This window comes from Falco cherrug, chromosome 9, assembly GCF_023634085.1.
Source record: "Falco cherrug isolate bFalChe1 chromosome 9, bFalChe1.pri, whole genome shotgun sequence".
Classification (NCBI taxonomy): Eukaryota; Metazoa; Chordata; class Aves; order Falconiformes; family Falconidae; genus Falco; species Falco cherrug.
Window position 1 is genome coordinate 9519596 of NC_073705.1, and position 17529 is coordinate 9537124.

The window sequence follows — 17529 nt, forward strand, 5'->3', positions numbered from 1 at the left end:
AGCCCAGTTGCATTTCCAACAGCCTTTAAAAGCAGCTGAGCTGGCCTGGGGGGGTGGGGGGGGGTGGTGTTGCAGTGCTACTGGTGTCTGCTTTGCTCTGCCTGGGATATTTTTGTTTGTTTGATCGTTTGGTTTGGTTTTTTGTTTGTTTGGGGTTTTTTCCTCTCTGAAGGAAGGGCCACAGGTCCTTATGCTACCCGTGTGTCTGTTGGCTCCCTGTCTTTTATCTTGGGGTCCCTTGGCTTGCTTTGGCTGGTAGAGCACTGGCTGTCCCTAAAAAAGTACATTCCTATATGGTTTGTAAGTGTAGGCAGTGGGGCAGAGAAAAGAGCCTTTGGTGTAAGCTCAACCATGTATTAGTCATCTGAGGCTCCAGTGAGAAGTTACCCTTTGGACAGGAGCCTCCTGCACCCGTTGCTGGCACGGGGTGAAGTGCAGGTACCTCCTGGCCAGGGCTGTGTGGGAGCAGCCGGTGCGTGGGGGCCAGCTGGGATGGATCCATGGGTTCACCATCTGCCAGCCCTGCTGCCCGTGCCGAGCACCCGGCTGGCATGGCACGGATGGCTGTTCCAAAACCCAGTTCATTCTAGTCATGCTTCGACCCTGGGGCTGCACCACCAGTGACCCACAGGTTCCTGCTCCTGGGAGCTGGTGGGGAAGGGAGGCAGGAGCAGCAGCCCAGGCAGGGGGCCAGCATGCTGCGGGAGGCACAGCTCTGCCAGGTACCGCTCCCAGCCCAGTCTGTGCCGTGCGGGGACGTGCCATGATCACACCGTTTGCTTTCTGCAAGACACAACAGCTTCGGTTGGGATGCACCCTGCTCTATTATTATCTCTCAAAGTGATGCTCCTCCCAGCTCCTTAAATACTGTGTTTACATGAGGCTGGTAAAAATAAAAAGAGCTAAAAAAGAAGCGTTGGCTAAAATTAAATTTAGAGACCAAATCCTTGGCGTTTTTTCCCTATGGTCTAGGTGAGTTTGTGCAAAACAACCCAGGAGAAAAACTGTGAATGGGTGTTTCATACAAAGCATTGGGCTTCCTTAGTGCAACTAAAGCTCTCCTGGAAAAAGAGAAGTAGCAAGACAAAGTGGGAGGCTACAATGAGAAAGGGAGAGCAGTGTCCTTAGCATGAAGAGAGTATTTAGAGTGAGGCTTTTGCAGCATACAAGGCAAACCAGAGCTATTTTCATTGTTCAGCAGCTTTTTGTCCAGCATCTTCTCCCCAGCTGGGCCTGGTTTGACTTTTGATTAATGTCTCAATCAAAAGGCTGGGTCAGATTTTCCCCAGCTCTTTCAATGACTTTCTATGAGAAAGAGCAAGTGAGCTGGAGATGCCTCCTGGCATTTCACCGCCACCTGTAGATTAAGCTGCAGAGTCTCCAGCAAAAGCGAATACCGTGCAAGTCAGGTGTATCTCCTCTCTCTTAACACCTGGCAGAGGAACTGTGCCACTGCGAACTCACTGCTCTGCCTTTTCTGCCAGCCGGGCACTCCACCAGCCAGGCAATTTCCAGATTTTTTTAAATATATTTTTTTAACATGGGTGATCTGAGCAGGACAGGCGGCTGCTGCAGCAGTGAGTCACATCAGGCTGACTCTTGTGTCACTTGGCCCTGCAAACCTGGGATCCCTCTGCTGGGGTTGGGGTGAAGGCTGCAGCAATGCCCAGGACCTTCACCCACGGCGTGGCTGGAAATGCTCAGCAGCGACTCAGCTTGCAGCAGGAATGAGGGTTACCGGTGCAAGGGCTCTCAGCCATGTTTGGCCTCTTTAATACTGGACAACCCTGGCTCCTGCCAGCGTTGTGTGACTTGATGCCTTTTTTTTCCTAGAGAAAAGTTGTGTTTCAGATGGCCAGGGCAGCCCGTGCACAGGCTCTGCCCAGTGCTGTGGGGGGTGGTGGGGCAGGATCCAGCCCTGCAGCTGCTTGATGCTGCCGAGGGCTAAAGCTGAGCTCATCTGACAAGCCATCTCTTCTGTTCTCCCTTTTTCGCTCCATTTTTCCCTCTGCTCTGCCACGCTGCATAGTGCAAGAGCAGCGGGTGGGAAGCAATGGTTTGTCATAATTACCTATAAATCATAGTGTCACCGCAGTAAGGACTTCTGGGTTTTCCATCCTGTTTTCTTTCCATGAATTTTTCTTTTTTTAAGGCAAAAGCAACCTTTGAAGCCAACCTGAGCTGATGTTCTCAACATCTATCAGTCACTGTTTAAGTGGTGCTGCTCTCCTGCTGTTAGGCAATAGCCCAAAACTGCGGAGTTTTAACGCTTTTCAAGGTGTCTGGCTTAATCCAAGCTCTGATTTCAACCAGGAGGCACTATTGACACCAAAGAGTATAAAAGTGCAACTTTGTGACTTGAGCAATGACAAGAAAACACAAAGCTTGAATACCAGCCCTGGCCTTTGGTGCTTACAGCCAAGTACTGGGATGCGCAATAGGTCTGTAGTGCTGCTCCTCTTCCCAGAGGAGCAGGGTGCTGTGCCACTGCTAGTGACCCACCGGAGATTGTCACTGTAAGGTCACCACCACCAAGCTCTTCTCCAGCAGGATTATCCTGTGAAAGCACCATGAAGTGATCCTTTGGATCTTTGGAGCTTTGGAAATAATCTCAACTGATCCTTCCCTTGGTGCTTCCAGCTGAGGGGAATGGTGGAACCCTCTCGCATCAAGGAAAGCTTCAGTATCAGCATCTTCTCTGGGCACATAATCCACCTCCTGGATTTGGGGCTCATAATGGGTTCTCCCCAAGTCACAGCGTTGAAAGCTGCTGTTGCTTTTGATCTCCAAAACAGGAGGAGTGTTAATGTGCTATAGTCGTATTTATGACACCTATTGCCATTTCATTTATTCCTTGTAACTTCTCCGGCTGCAGATATTTTCCATCCTGGGGCATCATGGCAGCAAAGAGATTTTCTCCAGAGGCACAAACTCAATAGTTCAGACAGGCCCTGTGTGTTTCTACCTTCATAGCAAACAAAACTTAGCAATTTATGCTTGTATTTAATGGGTTTTCTCAAATAGCCCGGAGCAAAAATAAACACCCCAAAGAAATCAAATACACAAAAACCCTAAAGAAGAAGCTGTTTTTCTCCTTCAGAGACAAGCCAACACGCTTGTTTTTTAAGAGATGCATAACTAAAAGAGCTCTGAAGCGCTACAATTACATCTTGTAAGGCACAGGCTGTCACGCTCAGAGGCACCCCTGGAATCGCTGCTCGACACAGCTGAACACCGAGAGCAGACATGCCATCTTCAGGCCCTGTGTTGGGACTTAATGTTCTCATTCTGCCTAATTATTAATATGTTAATTTGACAATGAGATGTTCTTTGCAGGAATTTTTCTACGTTGTGCTTGGCTCTTTTTCAGCTGCTCCTTAACTTGGTGAATTTTCCTTCTTCTCCATTTCCTCAGCTCAAGCAGGGCAGAGCCATGGGCTGCGCCTGGGGAACCTTTCCCTGGGCACCTTGGGGTGCTCAAGAAAGTAACAGTGTTGGGCGAGCATCGTGTCGGTGTTGGCTGCCAGCCTGACCTTGGGGACATCCCTTGGTGTGGCCAAGCCGTGATCCCTGCCCTGCAAAAGGTGGATGCTGGGTTGTAATGCTGCCCTGCTGGGGACCCCGAGGGAAGCAATGCACTGACTGTGCCTCTTAAAGTGCAAAAAAATTCCCCCGGGGGAGCTGAGCAGGGACCATGAACCTGCTGGTGGGGACCCTCTGCCACAGGTGGTCTCTTGTCCGCGTACACAAGTGTGGTGAAGAGTTTGGTCTTGTTGGGATGGCAGTGCTACCTTACATCCAAAAGTCTGCTGGGAGGTCCCAGACAGAAGCCTGGGTTGGGAAAGTGCCTCCCTTCACCCCTCATCTCCCCCAGCACTGAAGCATCTCCCCAGCAGGGTGGACCCCAGCCCAGAGCTGCTCCTTGCTGCTGCCGGCATGATGTTGAATTTCAGGAGAAAGCAGGAGCAGCTGCCAAAAAAATAAAAAAAAAATTGTCCCTCTTTAAGGTTTTTCTTTCAAGCAGGCTGATCAGAGACCCTGTTGAAACGGAAATCAAAAAGCTGCCAGACTTGAAACGTTAATTAAGATACACAACAGGGAGAGCGGGGAGAAGGAAGGAGGAGAGCATCTATTCATGAATTACCTGCTCTAAGAGGAAGCGTTTGTGAATTCCAAATGCATCTATCATTTCGGTGGCGAATGAAAGAAATTGAATCTAACTACGCAGGAAGTTTGTACACCACCATGGATTTAATTTTCAAACTTGCAGCAGGCAAAGATTAACCTTGCCGAAGGGCATTAGCGGAGCAGGCAGAATGTGTAAAAATTAATCCCTGCTCTAAGTTTCTTCAGGAGGAAACACTAAGCAGTATTAAATATTTATTGTATATAAATACCTTCTCCCCCATCACTTTCTTTCCTGCTTTGCATTTCAGTTCCTTCTTCTGCCAAAGCCTGTCTGCCCAGCAGAGCAGCGTGCCTGGTTCACACTGTGGGGTTTTTTTCCTCCTGTGTAAGGAGAAAGGTATGAGGAATAATTCATTTGCCACCTTGATTTTTTCACTCCCTCCCCTCTAAAGATTGATACCATTGCACTTAAAGGGGAGAAAATCAAGTTGTGCTGATCTATGACCAGACACTATTTATTCTCATAGAGTCTCATCTGCAAATTGTTCAGCATCTTTGGAATTAAAATCCCTTTGCAATCTCCCCAGCTAGCTGAAAATATGCCATTTCCCTCCTCTTCCTTCTCGGATGTCTTTTCCTTCTGATCAGGGCACAATGTTATTGATGATTTGATTCTGCTTTACATTCAAATGGCTGTGGAAAATTTGGACTGTAAATAATGCTCCTGTTCACCTCAGGCAGAATTATTCTGAGGGTTCTTTTTTTTCCTTTTATTCTTTCTTTTCCTTCCCTCTTTCCCTTTCTATCTTTCTTTCTTCAGATCTTGGAATGGGTGATAAATTAATCATTTCTTCCCCCGTAGCAACCGCCAACGTACAATATGGAGCTGATTACTTCACACCTGTGATTTAGACTTAGAGGTGACCCTGCAAATGGCAAAAAAAAAGAGCCTATCTCGTGGATCCTGTGCTGCTGGGAGGAACAAACCAGCCCAGCACAGAAACATGGCTCAGCACATTAGTCCTAGAAAGCAGCTTACAGTCCCCGTGTCCCCACTTTGTCCCCAGCACCCAGAGCAGGGACAGCCTGGCCAGCTGAGTCCATGCCTGAGCATATTTCTGAAGCAGATGTGGGATGGTTTCACTTCTACAGAGACTAAGGTAGTTTACACGGGTATTTTATACTTAATAAGATGATGGGACTTGGGCCAGCATGCATGTGGCTACTGGATCCTGCCCCAGCTGCCCAGAGCCGATAAGATGTAATCGGCAAGGCTGGTTCACTGCAAGGCTTTTTTCTTTTCTCTTTCTTTTTTTTTTTTTTTTTTTTTTTTTTCCCCCGATAAGAAATAGAAAGCTGAGGGTGGTTGGAGATAAGCTGTCCCACCGGGTAGGACGGGGTCCTTGTGGCTAGAAAGCACCCATGGCAGAGCGAGCTGCCTCTTGCACCCCCTGTGCCCTGGGTAACTGCTGCCTGCTGTCCTGGGCTCCAGTCCATGGGGACAGGAGCATCTTCAGGCCCCCAGTTACACTCACCTGGCTTTGGGCTGCTGGAGTGAGGGTGCTCAGAGTCCTGGACCCAAACTCTGGATTAGCCCAAACCCCTTCTGAGGGCTGCAGTGTGTGACCCGATGGAACACTGCACATTGCAATGGGAGAGCTGCAGGGTTTGGTTTGTGTTGGTGCTTTTTAACCTGGGAGGAGAGCCTGGGTGGCTCCAGCTGAGGGGCGGGGGGGGTGGGGGGGGGTGGGGGGGGTGGTCAGGACCCCCTTAATATGCTTGCAGAAGGCTGCCCAGGCGTTGCTGCAGAGCTGGTGGTGTGTGGCCATGAGGAGAGGAGGCTCGTCCTCCTCCTGCTGCTCTGGAGCCTTCTTTCTGCTGGGGAAGGGCTGGGAAGGACTCACAGACCACACCAGGATGCGTTTTCCTATGGCTCAGTGGATCCCTCCCTTTAATTTCCAGTACAAATAACAATTTGTGACTAAAGGGAAATCCACCTGAAACGTCTGTCCCACGAAGCCATTATCCACTTGAAAAAAGCTTTTCTGGGGCTGATCCAGCCCTCTTCTCATGGCTGCGTTTATTTTTTAAAAGCAAAAGATTTCATGTTGGTTTTTTTCTAATTTTCTAGAGAGCTAATCGGATTGGCAGGCAGAGAAAGGAGCTTTCAAGAGAAGCAGCTGCTGAATAGCAGATAGCATATAAAGCTGGGCATGTAATCCAAGCTTTACCCACAGCTTTATTAAGATCTAGATGTTTTATTGCAGACATATATCTGGCTGGATTTCAAATTAAGTTTTCTGATTTCTCCCTTTCCGTCCCTCCCCTTCCCAACAATTTTTTTTCCTTCATACAATTTGCTGCCTTTTGCCAGAGGAAAGTGTCTCGTTTAACTGGTACACGTGTTGCACTGAGCAACATCCTCAATTTAAATGGAAATTCTATCAATAACAAATGCACTATCTCTCCTTGCCCGGGAAAGGGCTTAGAAATATCGTTCAGAGGTAAAAAAAAAAAACAAAAAAACAACCAAACCCAGAGCTCGAACCCATCGGTACAAGAACAGCCACAATCCTCTTGCAGAGGCCAATTGCAGATAAACTGCCCATTTGTTTGCAGCCAAGATAGTGTAAATTATCTGGAGGAAATATGAGTTCAGTAATCAAGCCTGAAAAAGAAAATGAAGGTCGGGGGGGTGAGGGGAAAGTGTGGATCTCATTATATAGTTGCTGTTATCGTTTATTGCAGCAGCCCTGAAAGACTTTGGCTGAAAATAGGGGCTGATGCGTGGACAAGGGAGGAGAGACAGAAGCGACAGGAGCAAGAACAAGTCTGCAGCGGATGCGACAGCCTTACCCCTTCTCCCAGCGGCTGGGGAGAGGATGGTTTAAATGACTCAGTCAAGGGCACAAGGAGTTTGAGGTAAAGGGCCTAAATGCATGGTTGGGTCCCAGCCTGTTGGCCTCTCCAAGTCTGCAGCTTTTTCTACCTGTTTTCTTTTCTCACAATTCATCCCTTATATTTCATGCCTAACTATGTTTCTGGAGTCAGAGATTTTTCTGTATCATGTAATGCTATGGATGCCCTGTAATGCATCCCCCCGATGTGGCAGAAGCCTAAACATAACTAACCATGAAAAATGAAATAGAATTCAAATACATTTATCCCTTTTTTTGTGGGGAAGAGGGAGAAACCTAAACTGAAATATTAAGTTTTCCTTTCATCATTCAAAATTCCAGAAATCTTCAGAAATGGCTCTTTTCTGGGTGAGAAACTTTTCAAAATGAGAAACTTTGCCAGATGTCCATATTGTTAAAAAGATATTTTCTCCTAAAAGAGATGCTTCAAGGAAAATTTTCCAGCCAACTGTAAAAATAAATCATTGAGTATTGCTTCTTTTGACTGATGAGATTTATAGGCGCTGTATAGATGATTTATAGAGAGGATTGCATAAAGATGCTTTCTTGACTGCACTCAATAAACCAGTCTTAGACTTCTTCCCAGCTGGTACAGAGCACTGATGCTCTATTGATGCCAGTGTCTCCGTGTTCCATTGCCCCAGTGAGGATCAGGTCTGTGGGCTTCATTCCTGTACACAGGACACAGAGTTGCATTTTTATCAGACTCGCTTGGGGGTGACAGGGGTGCAGGGAGAAGCACCCAGCTCCACAGTTCCTGGCTGTGACGGGGGTCTCATACTCCCCTTATTTTTCAGAGCCAGGCTTCCAGAACCAGAGCACGTGAAGGTGAATCACCTCCCAGGTCTGTATCAATCAAGCAGGAGGATGTTTAGGAGGTCTGGCTGTGACAGAGGTGGTGTGGGATGCCACAGGGGATAAACATCTCTTTCCATTTGTACTGGTTTTACTTGTTGATTTATTTACTGTTGTCCAGACTCGGTGGTCCCTGCTCTGCTTTGCATGCGCCTGCCGCAGGGCAGGTTTCTCTTGTGATGTGGTGCATGAAGGTGGGGGGGCTCCAGCTCCCCCAAAGTTGGGAAAAAGTTCCTGGTCCCTGTCCAGATTTGGGGTGTAGCTGATTTTCTAAATCTGTCGGGATTCATTTATCACAGTGATGGATCCTCTGCCCATATGTTTAAATACCAAAGAAATGCAGCCTTGCAAATTTCTGCTCACCCAGGATGAATAATTTCAGTTGACAGGCAATCAAGAAAAGATTAGTATTTCTGTTGCCATCCACAACTCTAAGATACTTGGTGAGAAGTTTCCACATCCCTTCTTCCTACAAAGCTGCGTGGAATCTCACAATGTGCTGCTGCTGCTGTTAGTGCCATTTTCTTTCCCCCTGTCAACTCTGTCCCAAAGAGCAAAGCTGTTTGCAAACCTCCAGTGCCTTCCTCAAAAATATCACAAACACTGTCTTCTACCTTGTGCCATAAATCACAGCAGGAAAAATGAAATTATAGGAGCTTACGAGACCCGCCAGGCTAGGGCTGATGCTGAATTCATCAAACCTGTGGCATGTCCAGAGCTTCGGTTCCACCTTAGCCCTTTGCAGCTGGTGTTTGAGGCAGGCGATATTTCTGAGCCCGTGGCAACACTAGTAGTGAGGAGAAATAATATGTAATCATCTGGACTGACTCTGCTTCAAGAGAGGCTGGGGGAGCCACCTGTGAGAAATAAAGGCTTTAAGGACTGAAGGAATCAATTTTTTCCAAAGCTATTTTTCTCTGAGACTGAGGAAGAGATCTCCTTTGCCCTAGCATGCATCCTCAGTTAGTAACTGGAGTCTTCTGTATGAAATACTGTGCGAGAAAACCACAGTGTCGTTCGCTAAACTGAGTTTTGGAGGAAGGAACGGCACTTCCCAAAGAGCACGGGAGCAGTGAAAGCTCTTCAACGCCTTTAGTTTCCATGTAGCATCTGCTGGTGTTTCATTTCTGGCATCTATAAAGCATCTATTATCCCTGCTGAGTTTTTACACCATCGCCTTCGCTTATGGAAAAACAAAATCCACCAAATAATAAATAAACGCCAGCAAGGAAACAAGATAAATAGAAAAAGCAGATTCTTCTGAGGAGGGAGCTGGGCCTTGGATCTGGATCCTGGTGGCTGGGGGGGGCCTTCAGCCACCAAAAGAGTTTTCCAGAGGGAACCTATTTCTTATGCTAAATCTAATGACTGTTTCAGCTGGAAGAACTGCATCCCCCCAGGGCAGCCCTTTTTGCTGAACCAAAGAAGTGGTGTGATTTTTTTTCCCAGGGTGGAGGAATGAGGAAAGGTTAACGTATTATTAAAAACTTCATTAATATGCTAATGATCAAGAAACTTCTGCTAAAAATCATTTCTAACTGATTACCTCTTCTCCCGCACCTTTCCCCCTGTGTGTGCGTGCCCCAACATGGTGCTAAATGACTTTTCCATCGTGTCCCCATGCTGTCTGGGACAATTCCCTCTGGCTGAAGCTCTAGGGGTGGATCCAACACTGCAGATGAGGGCTGAGAGCAGCTCATCCTCCAGTAACCTGGAGGAGTCTCCCTCCAAGGACCATGCAAGGACCTAGCCTGGCTTCCCTGGGCATCCCAAGCTGGGGGGCAGCAGGGTCCAGGCAGCCGGCGAGGGGGATGGGCGGCTGGCGGGGGCTGCTCCTGCATGGCTTTGCCCATACTTTGCTGGTGCGGATGGGGAGACTGGCAGATTGCCACACCACGGAGTTGTTTTTCCTTCTCGCCGTCTGCCATGAGGAGCCTCCCTGCCGTGACTCACGGCCGGGTCCATCTGTCCCTACCAGTGAGCTTCCGCCCTGCCGTCGGCAGGACCAGCAGTGCTCGCTTCCCTCCCAGAAAACAAAACAAAATATTCCTTTGGCGAGGGCCCACTGGCATGGGGCTGGTATTTCAGAGCTTAGCTATGGCATGTAGTTCCCACCGTCTTTTGCTCAAAGGAGTTATCTCATTACTGAAGTCGGATGCTGCTGACTCATTTATTCCATCGCTTTTAGGCTGGCTATATATATATTTCGGCACGAAGGCGTGCTTTGTATTTCAGGAGCCGGGGGAAAGGGAAAAGAAGCAGGAAGAGAGAGCATTATGGTGCTCAGCTTCATGTCCAGCTTGAGATTTGCTGTAATGGCTTGCAAATGAAACAACGCCCCATAAACATCAATATGTTTTAAAGGTTTCTCACACGCCATAATTTGTTGCCGTCCCAGCTCCAGGGAATCAGGGTGCTTGCAGCAGTGTGTATTTCCAGGGAACAGATCTCCTGCCCGTCACCACAGAGGGGAAAAGAAATGAGGGGCTCTTCGCCCGCCTCTTCCTTCAACATCCCACATGCCTCCTCCACGCCATCACACCTCTGAGTCAGCCTTCCTCCCTGTTCATCTTCATCAACTCCCCATTGCTTTTCAGTTCTTCGCTGGAATAATCTTAGCTCCCATGCCTTGCGCATTAAATTATTCTTTCCCTCTGCTGTTATTTGCCAGTGTGACACTCCCAGATACGGTTTCCTATACAGCAAAGGTATGGAACCATTGCGGAATTGATTAAAGAGGCAATACATCCTTCTTGGCATAGGCAGCACATGCTGGAGCAGTTTGCAGCCTCCTCAGGTGGGACCAAATGCTTTCAGAAGCTGCTTCTTTCCCCTGCTGAACCGAGGGACTCAAATTTAAGAGCACACCTGAAACTAGTTGCTTTACCTTTAGCTAACCCAAGAGAGAAGAATTGGATCATGCTTTTAGGAAAAAATTTAAAAGGGATTTAGGCACTTGTGAAATGTGGCCCTCTGGCACCGTTCAGCAGCTCCCCATCTGCTCAGCATCTGCAGCCACGGGGACTTCACCCTGGGAAGCTGAAACAGCTGAAATAAAGACTTGGCTTTGATGGCTTTCCTGCAGCTGGCCATGAAAACAAGCCTAAAGCCATGATTAGGACCCTGCAGGTACATACCCCTATGTCCTAGGGGGGCATACATCGTCCTTACTAAGTATTGATGGCAATGTGAATTCAAAAAGTAAATAAACATGCACAAAGGTGTATGGTATCTGACCTAACGCCCAGTGGTGATCACTAACAGAGTTATTGACCCAATAGTTTGCTGCTATAAGAATTCTGAAAATGCCAGGTAGGTGTTTGTAAATCACAGTCCCACACATTTTTCTTGCTGGAGTCAGACCACTGCTGGGGCTGTGTAAATCACCGTGTACAGAGCCTTTATGGATGCAATAAATCTCAAAGCTCTCACCTTTTTTTTGTTGTTGTTGTTGGTTTGGGGTTTTTTTCTTCAATAATTAAAATCCAAACTGAGAAGGAGAAAGACTAACCCTTTGCAAACTCCAGCTTTTTGAGGGGTATTTCTGGAAGGTTTGGAGCACCCAGTGAACAGGAGCCCGAGATTAACAGACTAGCGGGCAGAGAGAGACCAGTCAGACCTCCTGCATGTAAATGAATTTATTCCTCTTTGAAGCTGAACTTTTCATTTACAGATATTGCTTGTCTTGATTTTTAAATCAAGAAGACTCCACCACAAACACTGGAGCACTGCTGCTGTTGCTTTTCATCTTCTCCCTTAAAAATGCAGGTTTTATTCCTAGTCAGGAATAAAAAAATAAAGAATTATTGAGGAGGAGACCCAGAAGTCTTGCTGTCAGGAAATGCACATCATGCATTACACAGCACAAAAGAAACTCGAGGATTTTTGTATTCTTTCATGGGGCCTCTTTCCAAATTAGAATGAATGAGATGATCATAAGGATATAAGAAAAGGATACTGAAAGAACAGTCCAAATTGTTTTAGAAATAGATCTCATGGGGGAACATAGTTATAAAAATTAAGCCAATTAGATTGAATATGGGTTGTTTTTCCCCTTCATGAAGAAGCAGACAGAGGTAGATAATTAAGGCCAGTACACTGTAAGCATTAGTATTCCTGGCTGTGAAGCCCACAGTTTTAATTAGTCACTGGGTCTTTCTGCAGGGCCAAGTTAATAGACAAGGGCATGGTGACCTTTTCTTTTCCTTCTCGTCAGGTTCATTACAGCCCTGCTTATTGCCACGAAGCATTATAGCTTTGTGCTGGCAGCTGCTTTAAAGGCAAAATGAAAGCCATAAGCATGGGTCACCCCAAAGGCACATCAAGCCCATCATCCAAAACGGAGAAGTCCTTGGTTTCTACCTTCACGTGTGCATTTCTTTCTGCACATCCACAGCTCCTTGGAGCAGGGGAGTGAGAAACAGGGCAGCTAGTGGTGGCCAGCCTCCAGAGAGGCAAAGGGATGGAGGTATTGGTGCCTGCTGGGATGCAGGAATCTTCTTTTCAAAGGCATCTGTTCAACTTTGTATGAAAGCCACTGCAACACAAGCTTTTCATATATGTAGATGCTTGTGGAAGTGTCCCTCTGCTTGCCTGACTTCCCTTGTGCTCTGCCTACTGGCAAACATTGATTTCTGCTTTCCCTTTTCTACCTTTCTACTATTTCCCTGTTATCTTCAGCTCCTTTCAAGAAAAATACTGTGAGACTTCTTAAGGAAATTTTAAGACAGCAAAGGCATCTTTAAAGTGCTGGTAATTTCAACACCTTGTCTTGCACTGCAGGCGCAGATTCCCCACGAACTCTTTGAAATACCAACAGCAGTTATAAAAAGTTAAACTTCTTAAACTTTCCGGATGCGCTATGGTCCATGCCTGGTGGCTGAGCTCTATCTGCCACCACAGCATCACCCAGGACACTGTCTATATGATAAAACCTGACTGTGCAGGAGGGAATATACATTTGTTGTGCCCAGGGCACTACTAGACCTCAAGGTGGGGCGAGGGGGGATGAGGTGGAAGTGGGATGGGGATTTCAGTCTCTGCAAAGGAGAGAAGCTCAGGATGTTTTCCTGAATGTTTATTTTGAAAGTGTTGGCATGGCTGACAGCACAGTATAGGATCCAGTAAAGCTCTTGGTGTTGGGTAGCACACAGCAGAGAAACTCAGTCCCAGACTTAAGGGCATTACACCCCTTGACACAGGCAAACTCCCAGCCAAGTTTCATACAAAGAGGGGGAAGCTTTTGTTCTTCTTAAGTGATTTAGTTTGACAAGTGAGTACAGCTAGAAGTTCCCAGCCCAGGATCGCTCTGCTGCTAACTTAGGAACGAAGCTTGTTTTGCAGAGGGAGATCAGCTTTGTGCAGATGGCCCAGCCCCAGCATTGCACCCTCCGTTGTCACCTCCAACTCTATTTCCCAGGATCCAGGGGACCGGAGGAGTGGGCAGACAGTGCTCCTCTCGTGTACAAACTTCCTGAAGGTTTCCTGCCAGGAGAAAGCTTTCCTATCTCTAGGAGAAATTTGTTTCAAGAGCTGCATATAGATTTGTATGTGCACCTGCGCGTGTGCATGTGTGTGTGTAGAATAACCTAGCTGTTTAGCAAACCATTAATCTCTTGAGTTTATTGATGCACAAAGATTATTTGCAGGTCTTTGAAATGAAAGTATCTGTCTCACCCCCTTTGTAACTGTGTCAGTATCTGTACCAAGCTGGAGTAAATCAGCCAGACTGACTTTGCCACGTCTCTGCTATTACACCAGGGTAAAACTCACGTAAACGAGATCAGAATCAAGTCCAAACCTGGCAGTAAATGAACTGCAGCAGCAAAAGCAAGTTTAATGGATGTGTACTGCAGTTTAATGGATATGTACAGCTCTTGTTTTATTGCTGGGTTTTAGGAGAATAGCAAGCATTTAATTGACTTTGATAGAAGAGGGTCTCCTCAGCACTGTAGTCTAGGGCAAAACCAATCATGAATATAATTAAGGCATTTACTTACAACGCATATTTGTTCTTCCTTACTGTAACTCCTGCCTTACAAGCTTTGCTGGCTGCAGAAGGACATCAGTTTTGGCCTGCTCCCCACTTTGCCATTGAAAAGAGGGGACTGCCTCACCCCCTGCTGTGCTGGCTCCAGCCACCACAACCCAAGGATGCTGCAGCCAAGACACTGTGGGCTTCAGGCTTTTGTCTCGAGCACAGTTTCGATGATAGTGCAAGGGCTTGTGAGGAACACTGAGGGGTGGGGGGAGAAGAGTCACTGATGGTTCCCCGTGTCTCTGCGATGTGCACCCTGGGCTGCTCTCCCTCCCATGGGTGCTGCAGCGAGCCCTCGGGGTGCAAACCCACAGAGCATCGCTCGCCTTCCCGGGCCCTAAGCATGGGGCTGAACTGCAAGCTGTACTTTTAGTAACAAACGTTGTGTGTGTCCGTCCTGTTCCCCCCACCCCTGTTCCCTGAGACGATGTGCTCTGGATGCTTTCCTTTCATGTTTCCTTTGAGGGGAGTTGGAGCTACAGGGGTGTGCAATGACTGTGTAGGCGACTGCCAATGGCTACAGGAAGAAAATCAAGGGCTCCATCTCCTCCTGCAAATCCCCAGGCTGCCAGCCCCAGCCTGGGGAGGCTGGATCCACCTTGCCCAGCAAAATGTGCAAGCAGGAATGATGACACCCACCAGGCTCATCATTCAGGTGTGGGAAGACCTGCCCACGGAAGAGCTAATGAGCACTGCAGGCAGGGGTTGCTGTTCTGAGCCTTTGCCAAGTTTCGCCATGCTGCAGCCTCAGAAATGCCACCACATTTCTGCCCTCCCCAAAGGATCCTGTGCAAAACGCTTGGTCCTGCTCAGCGGGGAGAGGGAAGGGTGTCCCGCAGGCTCTGCTGATCAGAGAGAGGTGGCTTCTCTCTCTCCTCAAGATTTCATGGGCCTTTTTCCGCAATCAGATGACACCTTTGTGGTGGCAACCACCCTTTTACCGATGGCTCCCATCATTTAAAATGGGCACCTTCCTTTCCCCTCTCAGCAGAGAAACTGTTCTGCTGTGGCTGGTTACAAACACCCTGCCTGTCACTGCCGAGTGAGGCCATCCCTTTGGATTTCTTCCATAACAAAAAGAAAATAAAAATGAATGTATAAATGTAGGATAATTATCATTTAATTAATTCCAGTTCTGTCACCACAACACTCTGTTTGACCTTATTCATAGTTACTTGATCTTCAGCTCTTTAATATTTCAGATGACCTTTTGGGCTGGAAAGATGCTGCTGTTTCTCACTAGCATTCATGAGTCAACTTGTGCATCAAGTCACAGCAGTGGACCCAACCTCATTTATCATTCCATTTAAGGTGTCAGCAGAGCCATTATTCAAATGACTGGCCACACATGTAATCAATCTTTAATGAAACAATAATTGCACCTTCCAATCCGCAGGACCTCTGCCTTTCTTAAAGGTATCTTGTATATTAATTATTGAAAACAATTGTGTTTTACCAGCAATAAGTTGTGTTTCATCAATTGCCATCTTTTAAGAGATGGGAATTTACTGGGAAATTTATGTCCTTCTGTTTCACTAAGGGATGGGTAAACAGCAGCTTCTGTTCCTCTTTCTCTCACTTTCATATTTCTTGTGATTCCTGTAGGTTCTCACATCTTGCCAGAGACAGAAAAGCATGGGATCAATATGCTGTTGGGCAATAAAGAGGTAACGTATGGATGTGCCACCCCGAGATGACGTTGGTGAATGTCCCTGTCCAAAGTGCCCCTGTTCTGCAAATAGTGATGCTTATGGGAAAAAAAAAGGAATAGCCCCAGAAAATGTTTCCAGACAGGGAGACCTCAGGGCTACTTGTGTCATGTTTCCTTTTGAAAAGTATTCAGGCTTGCACTACTTACCAGGATTTGAGAGGGTTCGTTCTGAGGCACAGGGTAGCAAACCAGGCTTTTCAGCAGGTGAGGCTCCTGATTGCTTTTGCCTCATAAAAAGCCAGCAGCTACTGGGTTCTTCTTCTTTGCAAACTGGGAAGCAGCTTGCTTCATGTATGCCTTTCCTCTGAATTCAGATGGAGGTAAGTCAGAAGGTTTAGTCCTGGCAGTATTGGAAATTGAAAAACCTGACCAAGATCTAGTTGGTTGGGGGTTCTTTTGATCAGAATAATGGATATTTTTTAATGAATGTGAAAAATTTCTGTGACTTTTATAGATTCCCCAAATATAAATACTGAAAAAGATTCATGAGGGAAATTTAACTGGCTGTAATGCTGCTTGGTTTGGGGGTAAATTGCTTAGTGATGGAGAAACATTTTTAAAAGTGAAAGCTGTGGTTGTGGTAAGTGCCGTTGCTGGTCCTAGCGCAGCCTCTGTGGATTACAGAAATAGCAGCAGGGCACTAGTCCGGCTATAGCAACAGAGAATTTAATATTAAGAAAGTTCCTATTATTAGCCTCTTTATTTTCTCAGTACTGTATTGTTTTACTTGTATATTTCCTTGTTTGCAATCTTTCAGCAGCTCTTCCAATTGGATTTTTTTTGTTTGTTTTGTTTTTTTGTTTTTTTCTTCCTTCCTGAAATTGCCATCAGCCTTGTTGGAAAAGAATATTGCAGTGGCCTGGTACCCTGAGCTGTTTGCACTGAGATCCCAACGGAGGAGGTGAGCTGGCTGGGAGAAGAAAATGAACAGTTCTATTTATGCAGCAAGTCTGATAGTGGAGCAAGGTAAATAGGCTAACGGGGAGCCTCGGCTGTGACAGGGCTGTAACTTGGGGAACAATCTCTCTTGTTTAGTTTCTCTCCCATCTTTATTGACTCTCTGTGCTGCATTAAGACAGCTCTTGTGCTATACAACAAAATGGTGATGGTTAAAGCAACCTATTGAGCTGGTGAAGCTTCGTGCACAGCACTGTATGCGTTTTGTAGGTTGTTGGGTTTTTTCCTTCTCCCAGACTGTTTTCATGTACCTCTGATCTTTCCTGCTCTTGGCTGCCCTGGTTCAAGGTTTCCCCATCCTGAACTGTATGAGTTCTGTGTTCAATCTACAAGACAAACGAGCAATTGAGAAACAAACTCAGCAGAGCCACTCTGGCACAAACACAAGGAAGGGTGGTGTGAGCATCACAGCAAGACATGCTTTTCCCTCCTCTGCATCCCTCTGTAATTCTCATTTCACTACCAGCCCCCTTAATAAACCACACATCTACACACAGAGAGGAGCTCCTCTCCACCCTGCCTTTGGGTCTGGTCAGGATGAACAAACAGGGGATTTTCCTTGCTCTACCTGCATGCTCCTGCGTGACAGCAGGTTTCTTCTCTGGTGGGACTTTGCAAGGTGCTGAGCTTGGTCCCACAGGGATGCTTCTCATTTCAAGAAACCACATACAGCGAAACAGGCAAGCGCCTGCTGTGTGCCCAGGGATGTGCAAGGGCAGGAGCAGGACACTAATCTGTTCCTGCCAAAGCCAGCACAAATGGGTCTTCGTGCTGCTGCTGACTCTGATCATGAAGAGGTGCATGAGCAAAGTCCCTTGTGGGCAGGGACAAGTGACCCATTTACTGGTGCCAAATTATTCTAGTCTCCCTATGTAAACCCCTCATGTATAAGGGTATTTCACTGTGCTTAGTGGCATGAGTAA

General features: G+C 46.9%; 1 long non-coding RNA gene across 1 annotated transcript in view; it reads left to right on the plus strand.

Moving 5' to 3' along the window:
* The first annotated feature begins 6905 nt into the window (after positions 1-6905).
* LOC114016632 (uncharacterized) overlaps positions 6906-17529 on the plus strand; it is a 32396-nt gene continuing 21772 nt past the window's right edge. The window contains exons 1-3 of the long non-coding RNA XR_003561199.2: positions 6906-7050; positions 15544-15605; positions 16481-16615. This is a non-coding gene — a long non-coding RNA (uncharacterized LOC114016632). The remainder of the gene's footprint in view (positions 7051-15543; positions 15606-16480; positions 16616-17529) is intronic.